The sequence below is a fragment of the Lepidochelys kempii genome, chromosome 8, assembly GCF_965140265.1.
Source record: "Lepidochelys kempii isolate rLepKem1 chromosome 8, rLepKem1.hap2, whole genome shotgun sequence".
Taxonomy (NCBI): domain Eukaryota; kingdom Metazoa; phylum Chordata; order Testudines; family Cheloniidae; genus Lepidochelys; species Lepidochelys kempii.
In genome coordinates this window covers 51,817,408-51,832,975 of record NC_133263.1, presented here as the reverse complement: position 1 = coordinate 51,832,975, position 15,568 = coordinate 51,817,408, and the positions used below count along the sequence as shown (strand labels likewise).

The 15,568-nt window shown below is 42.8% G+C and overlaps 1 protein-coding gene across 6 annotated transcripts in view; it reads right to left on the bottom strand.

Moving 5' to 3' along the window:
- Positions 1–15,568, bottom strand: part of RALGPS2 (Ral GEF with PH domain and SH3 binding motif 2) — a 279,019-nt gene that overhangs the window by 237,651 nt on the left and 25,800 nt on the right. For 4 of the 6 annotated variants that reach the window (XM_073356496.1, XM_073356498.1, XM_073356497.1 and 1 more), the window contains exons 2-3: positions 1,810–1,965; positions 1,512–1,592 (exon numbers count right to left, since the gene is read on the bottom strand). The exons of 1 other annotated variant lie outside the window; for it this stretch is intronic. The gene's annotated coding sequence lies outside the window, so the exon portion shown is untranslated. Of the gene's footprint in view, positions 1–1,511; positions 1,593–1,809; positions 1,966–2,084; positions 2,341–15,568 lie in introns of those variants that run through there. One more of the 6 variants, XM_073356495.1, reaches the window with a different exon arrangement.

The window sequence follows — 15,568 nt, the reverse complement described above, 5'->3', positions numbered from 1 at the left end:
TGCTTGTTGTTTTCATTTCTGCACCGAAAAACTGTTTGGTAACAAAAAATATTTTGAGACAGTCGAAGCAATAAAATTATTTATTTCTATATGAATGCTACTGATACAGTAAAGCAGGGGTGGTCAACCTGTGGCTCCGGAGCCACATGCAGCTCTTCAGAAGTTAATATGCGGCTCCTTGTATAGGAGTCGACTCCAGGGCTAGAGCTACAGGCGCCAACTTTCCAGTGAGCCGGGGCGGTGCTCACTACTCAACCCCTGGCTCTGCCACAGGCCCTCCCCCACTCCACCCCTTCCTGCCCTCTCCCCTGAGCCTGCTATGCCCTCGCTCCTCCCCCCCCCCCCCCGGAGCCTCCTGCATGCCACGAAACAGCTGATTGGGAGGTGCGGGGAGAGAGGAGGCGGCACTGATCAGCAGGGCTGCCAGTGGGCGGGAGACACTGGGAGCGGGGGGCTGCTGACATATTATTGTGGCTCTTTGGCAATGTACATTGGTAAATTCTCACTCCTTCTCCAGCTCAGGTTGGCCACCCCTGCAATAAAGGTTTGTTTTGTTTTCAATTTCATGAAATATTAGTGCTCCCTAGTGTTGAGAAACAGATCCTATCTTAGCTTTTATTGGTATCTACATTTGTATTTAATCAGAGTACTGATTAATTACATTTCCTGAATTTGCTATTTATGAATTATAACTTTAAAATATAAAAGTCAAGTCAGAAATGTGTCAGGGCTACACTTAACTGGAAAACAGACAGTTTAACGTAACTATAAACAATCCAATAAGACTTTCAACGTTTAATATTAAAACTGCAATAAAAGGCCACAAGAAAGACACAAAATAAAGTTAATCCATTCCATGGAATTTTTTCCAAAAACACAATAGTAAACATGTATAGATGAGTTTTAAATTACTTGCAGTAATCTTCATTAGTACATCTGACAAATATGTAATCCTAAAGAGCAAGAAACTGCAAGAACTAAAATTTAAATAATTCAACATGCCCAGGAGTAATCTGATAATTAAAAAGTCATTGCAGGAAAGAAAAAAAAATGAGGAGGATTTGCAACACAAGCCCACATCCTGAGGCTTTCAAGATCTCTCTGCTCTCAACCAACCCTTGCCCGATCTATGCTAAGCTGGTCCACTGATACAATTTAGAGCAGCCATGCTACTGCAAGTAGTTTAGACAGCAACAACCTATCAATAGTGGTTACATGCCAACTCTGTTCACACATTATCAGTTGCACAAAAGCAATCAATGATGTACTTGGATGGTCTCAACTCTGTCCAGTATAAACCCAATCACAGTAGCTACAATCCAAAGAGCAATAATGAGGGACAAAATATATGTTTAATAAACATTTTATCAGCTTTTACAAAAAACATTAAATACAAAAAAAATGTTTAGCTTAAATATATTCTTGTTTAGTTTTCCCCTCCAGAGGGTTTACAGGGGAAAAAAAAAAAAAAGAAAAAAAGAAAAATTAAGCAGCCATTATACATATATAACCTGTGAATGTGCTTGTTTTACTACTTGTTGGCACAATAATCCAGTAGCTGCTTTGATGCACCTCTCCCACGTTCCTGAATTCTGAAAAGGAAAACAGAGGGGCATTATCACAGGTTTCAGAGTAGCAGCCGCGTTAGTCTGTATCCGCAAAAAGAACAGGAGTGCTTGTGGCAATTTGTTAGTCTCTAAGGTGCCACAAGTACTCCTGTTCTTTTTTTAGAGGGGCACTAGTGAAGATATACAGTCAGGCAATTCCCCAATCCTCATGTCCCCAGATTAATCTCAGCTCTCAAATTACCTCCTCATGGTACTCCAGCACCCGGTGATTTCCCCACTTCCATCGCCTGAAGACTGGTACATCCCATGGACCCCACTGCATCAGATGAGATGCAAGACAGAAGTGTCCAGGAGCAAGTCTTCACTCTGGACATGAACCACTCCTGTTCTCTGAATCCTAGAGGGAACCATGAGAGAAGAAAACTATTAGCTCAGCTTCAAAAACCCCACTCACAACAAAACAGAAAAATAAAATGCAACTTAAAAATGAATTACAGTAATAAACAAGTTCCTTACCTCCTTGACCACCACCATTCAAAAGTAGCAGTACTCAAAGTTGACGCTGACCTCAGACCAAGAGTTAATCAGCAGGAGGTGATAGCTTTCTGCCATAGTGTCTGCACGCAGTCATGCAAGGAAGCAGCCCCTGTCTCTCACAATGCATGCATGGATCCACCAGAAGGACAGGACTATTTAAAGCAGCAAGTGGAATGAACCAAACACAAACAGTCGCACACATGTTTCAGGGAGCTGTGACTGCAACTGTCAGCTAAGGGCTTTCCATTGAAAAATGTGTGTTTCCCCTCAAACAATGTCAGCGATCATTTGTCTTTTTTAAAAAGTTATGAGAGACAGCAAATACAATACTACAATCAGGTATCGGGGGTAGCCGTGTTAGTCTGTATCCACAAAAACGACAAGGAGTCCGGTGGAACCTTAAAGACTAAGATTTATTTGGGCAGTATATAATGTCTACATCTGTAATTTTCACTCCATGCATCTGAAGAAGTGGTTTTTTACCCACAAAAACTTATGCCCAAATAAATCTGTTAGTCTTTAAGGTGCCACCAGATTCCTTGGTGTTTTTGTGAATACTATAATCAGATAGCTTTTCTGCACAAATTTTCTATGCATGACCTTTGTCCACAAAAATTTGCTTCTAAAAAGCCTCTCATTTTTTCAGGATCACCCACCAGCCTATTTGATTTCTATGTACCTTCTGTTTTGTGATTCTTTGTGAAGGGGTTACGTTAAAAAAAAATGTATTTTATTTTACTGCCTTAGCTATTATTTTTTAATTAAATCAGAACAGACTGAAACCATGATGTAGTATCTTCTTCTCTCATTCATTTTATCTTCCATATAAGCGCTAGAGAAATAAAACTAATTAAAAACATTCAGTGAACCTTGCTGAGCTCTCATCTACACTACAAACTTGTGTCAGTATAACTACGTCACTAAGGGGTGTGGAAAATTCACACCCCTGAGCGACACAGTCATAGTGACCTAACCCCCAGCATAGACACCGCTGTGTTAAAGGGTGGGCTTCTCCTGTCAACACAGCTGCCACCTCTTGGGGAGGTGGAGTACCTATGCCGATGGGAGAAGCGCTCCTATTGGCATGGATAGTGTCTTCACTAACCAGTGCCACTGCACTGGTGCCGCTGTAAGCATAGACAAACTCTGAGTTTATTATAGCGGATTGTCAGGCCTGCTATAGCTAAGGGCAAGACCAGCTTTCTGTTTAAAACTCAGCTCTTCTACATGCTCCGGCACGGTTACTCAGATTGCCTTGAAATGTGGTGTGCCTCATATGGGCACAGGGTACAGTTAAGGAGCCACATTTGAGGTATTTTGACTGAGGGGTTCCCAAGATATAGCAATCTGAAAAAACAGTTCTCTTAAGGCTGACATATTGTCCTTTTTTTGCCCAGACTTGGCTATCAAACCAGTGCTCCGATCCTGTAACAAGGGTCTCAGTCGCTCAAGAGTTACCCCCAACTAGGGTCTGCCCACTGCCCCTTTAGGGGAGCAAAATTCAGAACGGTATTCACCAAAGAATTTAGCTTTCATTTCAGGCGCGTGCCTAATGGTCACAAGGTACACAGAGCATGCAAGCATGCATGAACAGAGGAGCAAGAGCCCATATTTGGGGGACCGTGACCCTCTGAAGGGGTCTGTGCCAGTCTCTCCCTTCTCTACACGTGAGCGGACATCTGGGGTTCAAGCTCTGTGGTCCTGCCGCTTGGGATGGGGAGCTGAGAATAGACATGCTAGGAGCATGTACCAAGAACACACTGCTGAGACTGGAGCAAGGAGGTGAGAACAGGTATGATTTATACATATCACAGGTTTTTCAAACACTGGGGAAGGGGGATGGGAACACCCATTGAGATGAATGGAGCAGTTCATATGTCTGAGAGCTATTGTTTCAGGCTGTTCTCATCTCTACAGGGTGCTCTCATTAGCCCAGAACATCATATTGAGTTGAATGGCCCACTTCACCCCTCTTAGAGCTTCCTGTATTTCAGGATTATCCTGTGCTGGGAATCAGGATATAGCAAAGCAGTTGCTGATGATTAATTTCATACAATATTAAAGCAGAGAGCTAGCTCTACTACAGTGGAGGCTGACAAGACTTTTCTATTTAAAGAACAATTATTCTAAGTGTTCTAGAATAGTGGGGGCATGGAACAGCATTAGTGATCCAAATCATAGACCAGAGGAAAGAACAGCAGACTGGAATTTATGTCTACACTTTGGACTTTACAGTAGTACAGCTGCACTGTACTGCTGTAAACTCTCCTGTGTAGCTGCTGTATGCTAGCGGGAGAGCTCTCTAGCTGGCATAATTAAAGCACCCCCAATGAGCAGCAGTAGCTATATTGGCAGAAGAGCATCTCCTGCGGATATAGCACTGTCCCCACCAGTGCTTTTGTCAGTGAAGGGCTACCTAAACTCTGCATTATTGAAGGTTGTTTTTTTGGGGTCACTAAATACTTTTAAGTGTGACTAGACTATTATTTAAAAAAATTAACTCTTAAGCTATGCCTACACTAGGGTTTCTTCAGTAAAACTTGTGTCAGTCAGGGGTGTGAATAAACCACACTCCTGACTGACATAAGTTGCACCAACAGAAGCACCAGTGTGGACAGCGCTATGTCAGCAGGAGATGCTCTCCCGTTGACACAACTATTGCCACTCATTGGGGGTGGTTTAAATTATACCAGTGCGAGAGCTCTCTCCCCTAGGGGCATAGAGAGTCTACACAGGAGACCTTGCAGTAGCTCAGCTGCAGTGGTACAGCTGTGCCGCTGTAAGGTTTCTAGTGTAGACATAGCCAGAATCTGGGAGGTCTTTGGAAATGAGTTTTGTCTTATTTTGCAAGCTCATGAACTGGAGAAGGATTTACCACCAGCTGCCCCATGGTGGATAAAAAAAGTTGATCTTTAAAAGAGAGAGAATTGGACTTCTATTAGAACCTGATTTTAAAAAAATATATAAACCTGGATGTAATTATAAATAGGTTTGTTTTTATTAAAGTGACAATTTATGTTAAAGTCTACATTTATTATGCCCTATTAAAATCATTTAAATTAAGAAAATTTAAAAAAAATAATATTAAGCAGTACATTTGCTGCAAAGTTTTAAAGAAACTTGTATCACTGAACTCGTGAAAGTCATTGGCAAACACTTGGAACCAGGCATTGTTGGAATGCTAAACCAGCATTTGCAGAAGAGACTGCTGCTATCAGATGCAGACATTTTCTTTATTTCAGTTTATTCAACTAGTTCAGCTCACAGACTAGTTCATTCAAAGATAAGAGACCAATCGTGAGTTGAAAAAGCAAGAAAAAAAAATAGCTACTAATCTTCCAAAGCTGTTGTTTGAGATGTGTTGCACATGTCCATACCACCCGGTGTTTGTGCACTCCACACTCAGTCACTGGAAAATTCTCCCTCAGTGTTATCCATCAGTCTGGCTCAAACACCCTCTGCCATTGCACATCACTGCATGCCACTATAAAGGGTCCAACTTCCCCAAAACCTGCCCTCCCCCTTTCCTTTTTGCCATACAACTCCAACCTAGAGGGGTAGGAAAGTGGGTTGTGGAATGGACATGTGCTACAGATCTTGAAAAACAACAATCATGGAAGGTTAGTAACCGTTTTATCCTCTTTGAGCGATTGCACATGTCCATTCCACTCTTGGTGGCTCACAAGCTACGAAGCAGAAGTCATGGGAATCTATGTACACGCATAGCTCATCCAAACTTAAAAGAGACTCCAGAATGGGGATGTGAAGCTGGGACTTATAGTTACCACTTTACAAGTGTCCTAGATAGGGACTTGCGCAAGAAACACTGACAAGGCTCATTGCGATGTTGTGGAATGCCATGTTACTTTGCTCCGTGTGGAAATGCCAGCCAGCTAACAACATACACAAATACAGGAGGCTATTCATAATGAAATTCTCTCTGATGATACTGGGAGAGCCTTCATCCTGTTTGTGATGGCCATGAACAGTTGGGTTGACAAATGGAATTGTTTAGTCCTACCTATGTAGAACACTGTCATAAAAATAAAGGGAAGGGTAACCACCTGTCTGTTTACAGTGCTATAAAATCCCTCCTGGCCAGAGGCAAAACCCTTTCACCTGTAAAAGCTTAAGAAGCTAAGATAACCTCGCTGGCACCTGACCAAAATGACCAATGAGGGGACAAGATACTTTCAAATCTGGACGGGGGGGGAACAAAGGGTCTGTATGTCTGTGCAATGCTTTTGCTGGGAACAGATCAGGAATGCAGTCTCAGAAACTTTGTTAAGTTAGTAAGTAATCTAGCTAGAAATGCATTAGATTTCCTTTTGTTAAATGGCTGGTAAAATAAGCTGTGCTGAGTGGAATGTATATTCCTGTTTTTGTGTCTTTTTGTAACTTAAGGTTTTGCCTAGAGAGATTCTCTATATTTTGAGTTGGATTGTCCTGTAAGGTATTTACCATCCTGATTTTACAGAGGTGATTCTCTTACCTTTTCTTTAATTAAAATTCTTCTTTTAAGAACCTGACTGATTTTTCATTGTTCTTAAGATCCAAGGGTTTGGGTCTGTGTTCACCTGTACAAATTGGTGAGGATTTTTATCAAGCCTTCCCCAGGAAAAGAGGTGTATGGGGGCTTGGGGGGATATTTTGGGGGAAGACGTCTCCAAGTGGGCTCTTTCCCTGTTTTTTGTTTAACACGCTTTGTGGTGGCAGCATAGGGTTCAAGGACAAGGCAAAGTTTGTACTTTGGGGAAGTTTTTAACCTAAGCTGGTAAGAATAAGCTTAGGGGGTCTTTCATGCAGGTCCCCACATCTGTACCCTAGAGTTCAGAGTGGGGAAGGAACCTTGACAAACACCCAAGGTCCTCTAATATCTAGCATGCACAGGTGTTGCTCCTCTCTATTGGCATTGGGTTTTGGGTAAAACATATGTAAGTAAATTGACTGGCTAACATGAAAATTAGATACCACTTTAGTGAGAAATCTTAGATAGGGCGTAGATACACTTTGTCCTTGAAGAAAATTTTATAAGGAGGTTCAGATGCCAAAGCACACAGTTCAGCCACACTCCTGGCTGAAGTGATTGCTACTAAAAAAGCCAACTTCCAGTAATACATGTAGTAAGTAGCACACTGCTAAAGTCTCAAATGGAAGTATCATAAACTTTGACAAAATTAAAGTTCAAGTGCTGCAGGGAACCAGTTTCCTTATCTGAGGATACAACTTTTCCAGGACTTTAAAAAAATCTGATTGCGATATTGTTGGAACATGTAGAACAGTTGTTCACATGAAGATGGAAAGCTAATGTTGCTGCCAAGTGGACCTAGATAGAACTAATCGCCAACCCTTGATGTTTTAGGTGCAATAGATAGTCCAGGCTATGCTGGATTGAGGAAACCTCGAACTGATGCGATAAGATGAAAAAATGCTTCCATTTCAAAATTTAAGTATTCCTGGTGAAAGGCTACCTATTATTTAACAAGACATGGTGAACTTGCTCCAAGCTGTTAAATGAAGTGCCCACAGGTTCGGATGGGACAGCCAACCATGATCCTGCAAAATTATTTCTGGGTCCAACAGAAGTGAAATCAGAGCCTCCACCGACAGATTCAGGAGACTGGAGAACCAGTGCTGCCGGGGCCAGGCTGGGGCTATTCGTATAACCCGGGCAGGTCTCATTTTATGGTTAGCAACAACTCAGAGTAGCAGTGGACTTTGAGGAAAAGCATAGCAGAGCTTGTTCAACCAGGATAGTAGGAAAGTGTCTGTGATGGAACCAGGACTGCGACCTTGTACGGAACAAAACTGGTGGCATTTCCCATTGGCTTTGGTTGTGAATGGGTCTATTGGAGGATTCCCCCACTGATGGAAAACAGCCCTGGCTACATCCAGGTGGAGAGATCACTCATGGCGACTCGAACAATCTGCAAGCTTGTTTTGCACCTCTGGAAGGCAAGAGACTTTGAGACTGATTACATCGGCAATGAAAAAATTCCATTACCGAATTGCCTCATAACAAAGCACAAAAGACTGGGCTCCTCACTGCCCAATGAGAGAATATTGCCACTGTGTCATCTGTGAGAACAAACAGGCTTCTTCCCTTTACCTAAGATAGAAAAGCCTGACAGGCTAGGTGGACAGCCCTTAACTCCCTGACATTAATATGCAGAAACAGGTCCCATGAGGACCATGAACCTTGAGTCTGGAGTGGACCCAGATGAGCTCTCACCTCCAGACAGACATATCCATCACTAATGTCAGGAAACTACTAACTATGGTATGTAAACCATTTAAATCAGCTTCTGCACCAGATGATTGGAGGATAACTAATGTGACACTGATTTTAAGAAAAAGGTTCCAAAGGTGATCCTGGCAATTACAGGCCAGTAGGCCTAACTTCAGTATCTGGCAAATTGGTTGAAACTGTATTTAAAAAATAAAAAATAAAGATTTATCAGACACATAGATGAACACAATTTGCTGGGGAAGAGTCAACATGGCTTTTGTAATGGGAAATCATGCCTCACAAATCTATTAAAATTCTTTGAGGTCAACAAACATGGGTAAGGGGAACACAGTGGATATAGTGTAAAGCCCCAGGCATCACTGAACACTTACAAATGCATAGCTGGAAGCCACGTCAATTCACTTGTGTATTAGTACATGTCAAAAGTGATTGTTTAAATGTACAACAATGTATTCAGTTTTTATGAAGTTTAAACACCAGTGGTGTGCTGCATGCATTGTTTTCACTTATCTGCATGCTGTTATAATGTAATAGCTAACATTTACATTGTGTATACTCCTGTAACTAAATAATCCATCAAATGAGAAAGAAGCCTTGTGCAATGCAAAAGAAGAACTATCAGAAAAGTGCTAATTTCAAAGCAAATGGTCACTGTGTGGGATGATCGAAGATCAAAGGTTCTAAATGCATTTCTCACTCTCCATCATAAAAAAAAAAAAGAGCCCACATGGGTAGTGATCCTGTCAGCCTTTTTTCTGAGAGAAGCTTTAAGTATTTACACAAGGAAAAAAATCTTTATCTCTGAACTGTTTGGATTTTAACGTGGCAGAATAACTGAAAGAGAAGACAGAGATCCCCAGAGTTATCCTGGGTAGCCCTGAGAGACACTTGGACAACTACATCTCTGCTACCATTTGGAATTATAGACAGACTCACCTGTACACATATTTTATCTGATTTAAACTCTCAATAACTCATTTCTTTTCCCCAGCTAATAAACCTTTAGTTAATTTATTACAGAATTGGCTACCAGTATTTTCTTTGCTCTGAAATCTAGGATGCAAATAGACCTGGGTGAGTGAATGGTCTCTTGAGACAGAGTGTAAGGGACCATCATCACATAGTGCAGCTTGCCTGGGTTGCAAAATAGACTCGAGTGTCTAATGGGACTATCTGCAGTATTTTAGGAGTTCACACTTGTTACTGGCTTGGTGAAATCTAAATACAGAAAATACCACAAGTTTGGAGTGTCTGCCCTGCTTTTTTGAAGTAGGCACTCACAGGTCATGAGCTACTCCATACAGCATGACATACATTCATAAACGATCTGATAAAAGGGGTAAACGGTAAGGCAGCAAAATTTGCAGACAATAAAAAATTAAGACAGATAAGTCCAAAGCAGACTGCAAAGAGTTAGAAAGGGATCTTACAAAACTGGGTGACTGGGCAACAAAATGGCAGATGACATTCGGTACTGATAAATGCAAGTAACATATACTGGAAAGCCATCACAACTATACATACAAAATGATGGGGCAGTTGCTACCACTCAAGAAAGATCTTGGAGTCATTGTGGATAATTCTCTGAAAATATCCATGCAATGTGCAGCAGCAGCAAAATAAATAAATAAATAAAGCTAACAGAACAATGGGAACCATTAGGAAAGGGATAGATAATACAATAAAATATCATAATGCTGCTATATAAAAATCCATGGTATGCGCACACCTTGAATCCTGAATGCAGTTCTGGTAACCCCCTCTCAAAGATATATTAGAAATGGAAAAGGTACAGAGAAGAGCAACAAAAGAGATTAAGAACATGTAACAGCTTCCATATGAGGATAAATTAAAAAGACTGACTGTTCTGCTTGGAAAAAGAGATGACTTAGGGGGATATGAGAAACCATGAATGGTGTGGAGAAACTGAATAAGGAAGTGTTATTTACCCCTTCACATAAACCAAGAACCAGGGGTCACCCAATGAAATTAACAGGCCACAGGTTTAACACACACACACACACACACACACACGTAAATACTTCTTCACACACCACACAGTCAGTCTGTGCAACTCGTTGCCAAGGCCAAAAGTATAACTGGGTTCAAAAAAGAAACTAGGTAGGTTTATGGAGGATAGGTCCACCAATAGCTATGAGTCAAGATGACCAGGGATGCAACCCCATGTTCTGGGCGTCCCTAAGCCTCTGACTGCAAGATGACGGGCTGGATCAGTTGAGAATTGCCCTGTGCTGTTCATTCCCTTTGAAGCATCTGGCATTGACCACTGTGAAAAGACTGGTTACTGGGCTAGACAGACCACTACTCTGACCCAGTATAGCCATTCTTATATTCTTATGAAGGTTGAGAGCAAACAGAATGCCTGCCTATACACTGAATGGGTCTGTCCACCTATCTAGAGAAGTGAATACGCAAGAGGGCTTGTTCAGTACAGAACTCAAATAGTGATGACCTGGAGAATAAACAGGAGGCTAGCCAACTTGAAAGAAATCTGAGATGTACTCTGGCATGCCAGACTACGTATGTGTATGTGGCCATTTGTCCCAAGAGCCTCATGCAGTTTCGAGCTCTTGTGACTGGGTGGGCCTGGAGATCTACAGCAAGAACTCAAATTGTTTGGGACCTTGTGTCCAGAAGTAAAGCTCTGGCTTGAGTAGAGTCCAGGACTGCTCCTATAAACTCTATCCTCTGAACTGGACGTAGGGTAGATTTTTTTCTAAGTTGACTGGATGATAGACAAACTGGACAGTACCTGAGCCCTGGACCAACCTCTGACCAGCCAGTCATCCAAATAAGGGTAAATTTGCACCTGTAGCATCCTCAGGAAAGCTGCTATTTACTGTTATACGTTTTGTGAAAACCTGAGGAGATGCTGACAGGCCAAATGGCAGCACGGTGAACTGGCAATAAACATGCTTCATTATGAATCTGAGATACTTTGTGACCTTGATAAAGTGCCTACTTTCATGTGGTGATTTAAGTCGAGAGTAGCATACCAGTCTTCAGGGATCGAATAACGGAAGCCAGGGTGATGATGCAACACTTTATGTGATATCTGCTTAGCTGGCATAAGTATAAATTGGTCTGAGACCTCCTTTTGCTTTCAGGATTAGGAAATAATGGAAACAGAATCCCCTCCCGTCTGTGATACTGAAGAACCTCCTCTATGGTTTCTATCTGAAGGAAAGAATAAACCTGGAAAAGGAGATCCTCATGAGAATGGTCCCTGAAGAGGGGAGGGAGTATGGAAGGGAGGAGGAGAAACAAATTGGAGGGTATATCCCACTTCCACTGTGCTTAAGACCCATCAGTCTGAAGTAATCCAGGAACAAGCACTGAGGAAGTGGCACAGACTGTGAACAGAGGGAGATGGATTCTGGCATCCTGGAAACTGGTACAGCGTCCTCGATCAACCCATCAAATCACCTGTTTAGCAATCCCTGGGTATCTAGATGGAGCAAGCATTCACATAGAAGCAGGAGGAGGAGATGGCTGTGTCCATAACCCCTACTTTTCTTTCTTTGTGGATCCTGGCAAGGAAGAGGGGCAGAGTACCAATGGGTCTGCTGTGGGTGAAAGTGTGTTTCCTGGATGGGGTAGGAGTATATAATCCCAAAAAGTTTAAAGTTGCCTTAGAATCCTTCAACCCATGGAGTTTAGAAGCTGTTCACCCTCAAAGGGCAAGTCAAATTGTTTGCTGAACCTCATGCAGAAGCCCTGAGGACTGAAGCCAAGAGCTCCTGCACATAGAAATCGCAGAAGTCATGGTCCTAGCAGCTGAGTCCTCCACATCTGGTCCAGCCTGCAGCCAAGTTCTCGCTACCCATTTCCCCTCATCAGCTAAAGCGAAGAACTCCTGCCTAGTGTCCTCCAGCAACATGTCCTTAAACTTGAGCAAGGAGTCCCAAATGTTACAATCATAACACTCAAAAGAGTTTGTTGGTTCGCAATCCTGAGTTGCAATGAATAAACTTTTCTATCAAATTAATTTTTTAGAATCCTTTGATTTGGGGGTTGCCACCTGTTGGCCTTGTTATTTCTTTTCACTGGCTACTGGCACCATCAAAAAACGCAGGGTGAAACAGGAATATAGATAGTCAAACCCCGGGGTATAGACAGCTAGTGACTCCTCCATTTGGGGAGGCTGGGCAAGCCCAGACCGTGGCCCGCCCTGAGGCTCACTCCCACTCGGCCTCCTCCCCCTTGCCTGCCCTCCAGCCTGCCACTCACCATCCCCATGTGCCTGTTCGCTCCCTCCACTGAGGCCCCCATGAGGGCAGAGCGGGAAAAGAAGAGGCAGAGGGAGGGTGGGGCCTCAGGCAGGAGGAGGATGAGTGGGAGAGGGCTTTGGGGCAGAGCACAGCTAGGGCACCCTTTTGGTAGCAGCATGCTCAAAAGGCGGCAGGACAGCTATTGGGGAAGCTTAGCATCCTCTGGCCTCTTATACCCACTGCCCATGCCTGGGAGGGAACATAATATTTACATTCAGAACTTTTTGAGATGGGACGAAGGGACAAAGAAGTCTACCAGAGCGACTTATTAGTAAGATGATTTTGCAGCCCATTCAGTAAGGCATCCCAGTGGCAGCCAAAATATCAGAAAGATGATGGGAGGACTCCTTAACCTCCTCCCCCTGTATCTCCAAACCTGAGGCAACCCTCTCTAATAGCTCTTGGTGAGCTCTATAATAATTGGGAGGGAGTGAGGTGCCTCTGAAGGGAGGAGGATGTCAGCAGAGGGTTGAGGCTGCCAATCTTCCACTAGCTGTCCAACAGACTTCTCCTGAACCACGTTTTTCTGCTTGCACCGGGCTCAATAGCAGATTTGAGAAAAGGCAGCTCCTGGCGAGTAGATTCTCCATGCCTCTCTGATGACCCAGAGAAGGAATGCTTTGAGTAAGACCTAGAAACCAGGGGAAATCCCCAGGTGTTTTAAAAGGACCACTGAACTGGTCCTGGCCACATGCCCAATCCCATTCCAGCCAGAGGATCCCAAAGCAACCCAGAGTAATAACACTTAGGTGAGGAGTAGCATAACCAGCTCCAAGGCAAGGAAACATTGGAGCCAATCTCCGATTCAGGAGAGAATGAATCACCCTCTGCTGACCAAGGGGATGTGGAACGCTATGCTTCAAAGCAGCACACTGGAAACCCTATATTCACCACTGTCATATAATTATGATATGTTTTGTACAAAGTATGCCTTGTGAGGTATCATTTTAAAAGGTGATCTGTTGAACATTAATATCCTGTTGGATTGTATGTGCTATCACTGTATGGGAAGTTATGAAATTTTCCTATGTGTGTGTTACTGAAATATGTTGTAAGGTTGGGAACACCCACAACCAGCCTTTCAGGTGCAATAACGGAGGAGCCTGACTGCTGATGGCCCATTACAGGAATCCACATACCCAAGGACCATCCCAAGAACCATATACAATGGAGACTTCTCAGAGATAGCACACAGACAATGGAGACTGCTTGACCCAAGCACAAGCATAGATGTTTCCAGCAAGCTGGAAGAAACTATAAAAGAGGGGAAGTGACATCATCACTGGGCCTCTCCTCCTCCCCTCCACCCAACTCAACACCTGGAAACACATCTGGAGAACGAAGACTGAGCTGGGGAGGTGATCCCAGGCTGGAAAGGAGAATCCCAGCTTGTATTAAGGAACTATACCATCAGGGCAAGACACTGCTTGATTCAAATCTTGTCTAGTTTATAGAACTCAGATTGCGATTTTTCTTTTATTTCTTCGGTAACCAACTTTGATCTGTACACTTATTACTTATAATTATTTAAAATCTTTCTGTAGTTAATAAATCTGTTTTATATTTTACCTTAAACAGTGTTTTGGTTGAAGTGCTTGGGGAATCTGCTCAGTGTAAAAAAGCTCACGCATGTGCTCTCCACATTGAGGGTGGACTGGGTAATAAACTTACACTGGTCAGGATTCTGACCAAGGCAGGACAATACAGCTCTGTGGTCCTATGCTGGGGAAATTGGCTGGAGCCTCTCTATTGTTAGTTCATGAGCGGCTAGGGGAAGCATTCATGTAACTTGGCTGGGTGTGTCCGTGCCTGTGGATGGCTGTGTAAGTGCAGTACCTGTAGAGGTTTGCAGCTTGTAACAGCATCTCAATGAGAGAGCTACCGGTACCCCATTTCCAGGTTGCACCCAGTCAGAGTGAAGGCTGCTGCCGACGGTACCTGAGATCAGTGCCAACCTGGGAAAGAGTATAGTGCAGCCAAAATTGCAGGCTTCCCCTTTGACAGTGCAGATGGGTGTGAAGTCTGAAGTACAGGAGGTTGTCGCGGTACCGAGTACTGCACCAACACTGGACCCTGTGATGGAATGCACTCCTATATTCACACACTGTTGTAATAATTCTTGTACAAGGTATGCCTTGTGAGGTATGTGAAAACTCAACTTGCTGATCAGTAATATCACAGTATAATGTGTGTAGATGCATTATGCGTAAAGTTAAAAGTTTCCCCGCATAGGATGTTAAAAATATATGTTCAGACTCACATAGCACCAAACTATTCAAACACACCTGTCTACAACAAAGGAATGTATGCTTGTCTTAATTTGCATTTAAGCAGTGAACAAAGTCATTAAGGAGAAAGGACAAAACAAAGGAAGCTCACTCAGGTGAAAAAACCCTGCAGGAAACATCCTTTCACACAGACTTTTTGTCTTCTGGTTCTCAGCTGGAAATGCTTTTCAAGAGGGGGACTAAAACTATAAAAAGGAGGAACAAGCACCTCAGAGACCTCATCTTTCTCCCTGTCTCTCTCATGCTTTGCACTTAAGAAGACAAAAGAAGTAGCCATTAGACTCTGAGGGAGGGGCACTGACCTGAAAGTGGGTCAGTAATATTGCTAGAAGTATGTGGTGAGAAACTTCACTTTGACTCTAATGTAGTTTTTAATTGGGCACTAGAAAGAGTTTTATCTTTATTTTTCTTGTAACCATATCTTTATGCCTTATTACTTGTGCTCAAAATCTCTCTTTGTCATTATTAAACTTGCTTTATTGTTTTATCTAATCCAGTGCGTTTAAATTGAAGTGTCTGGGTAACTCCATTTAAGGTGGCAAGCTGTTGTATATTATTCCCTTATAGGAATAATGGAGTTAACATATTTGCACTGTCCAAGAGAGGGCTGGGGCAATACAAAACATACATTTC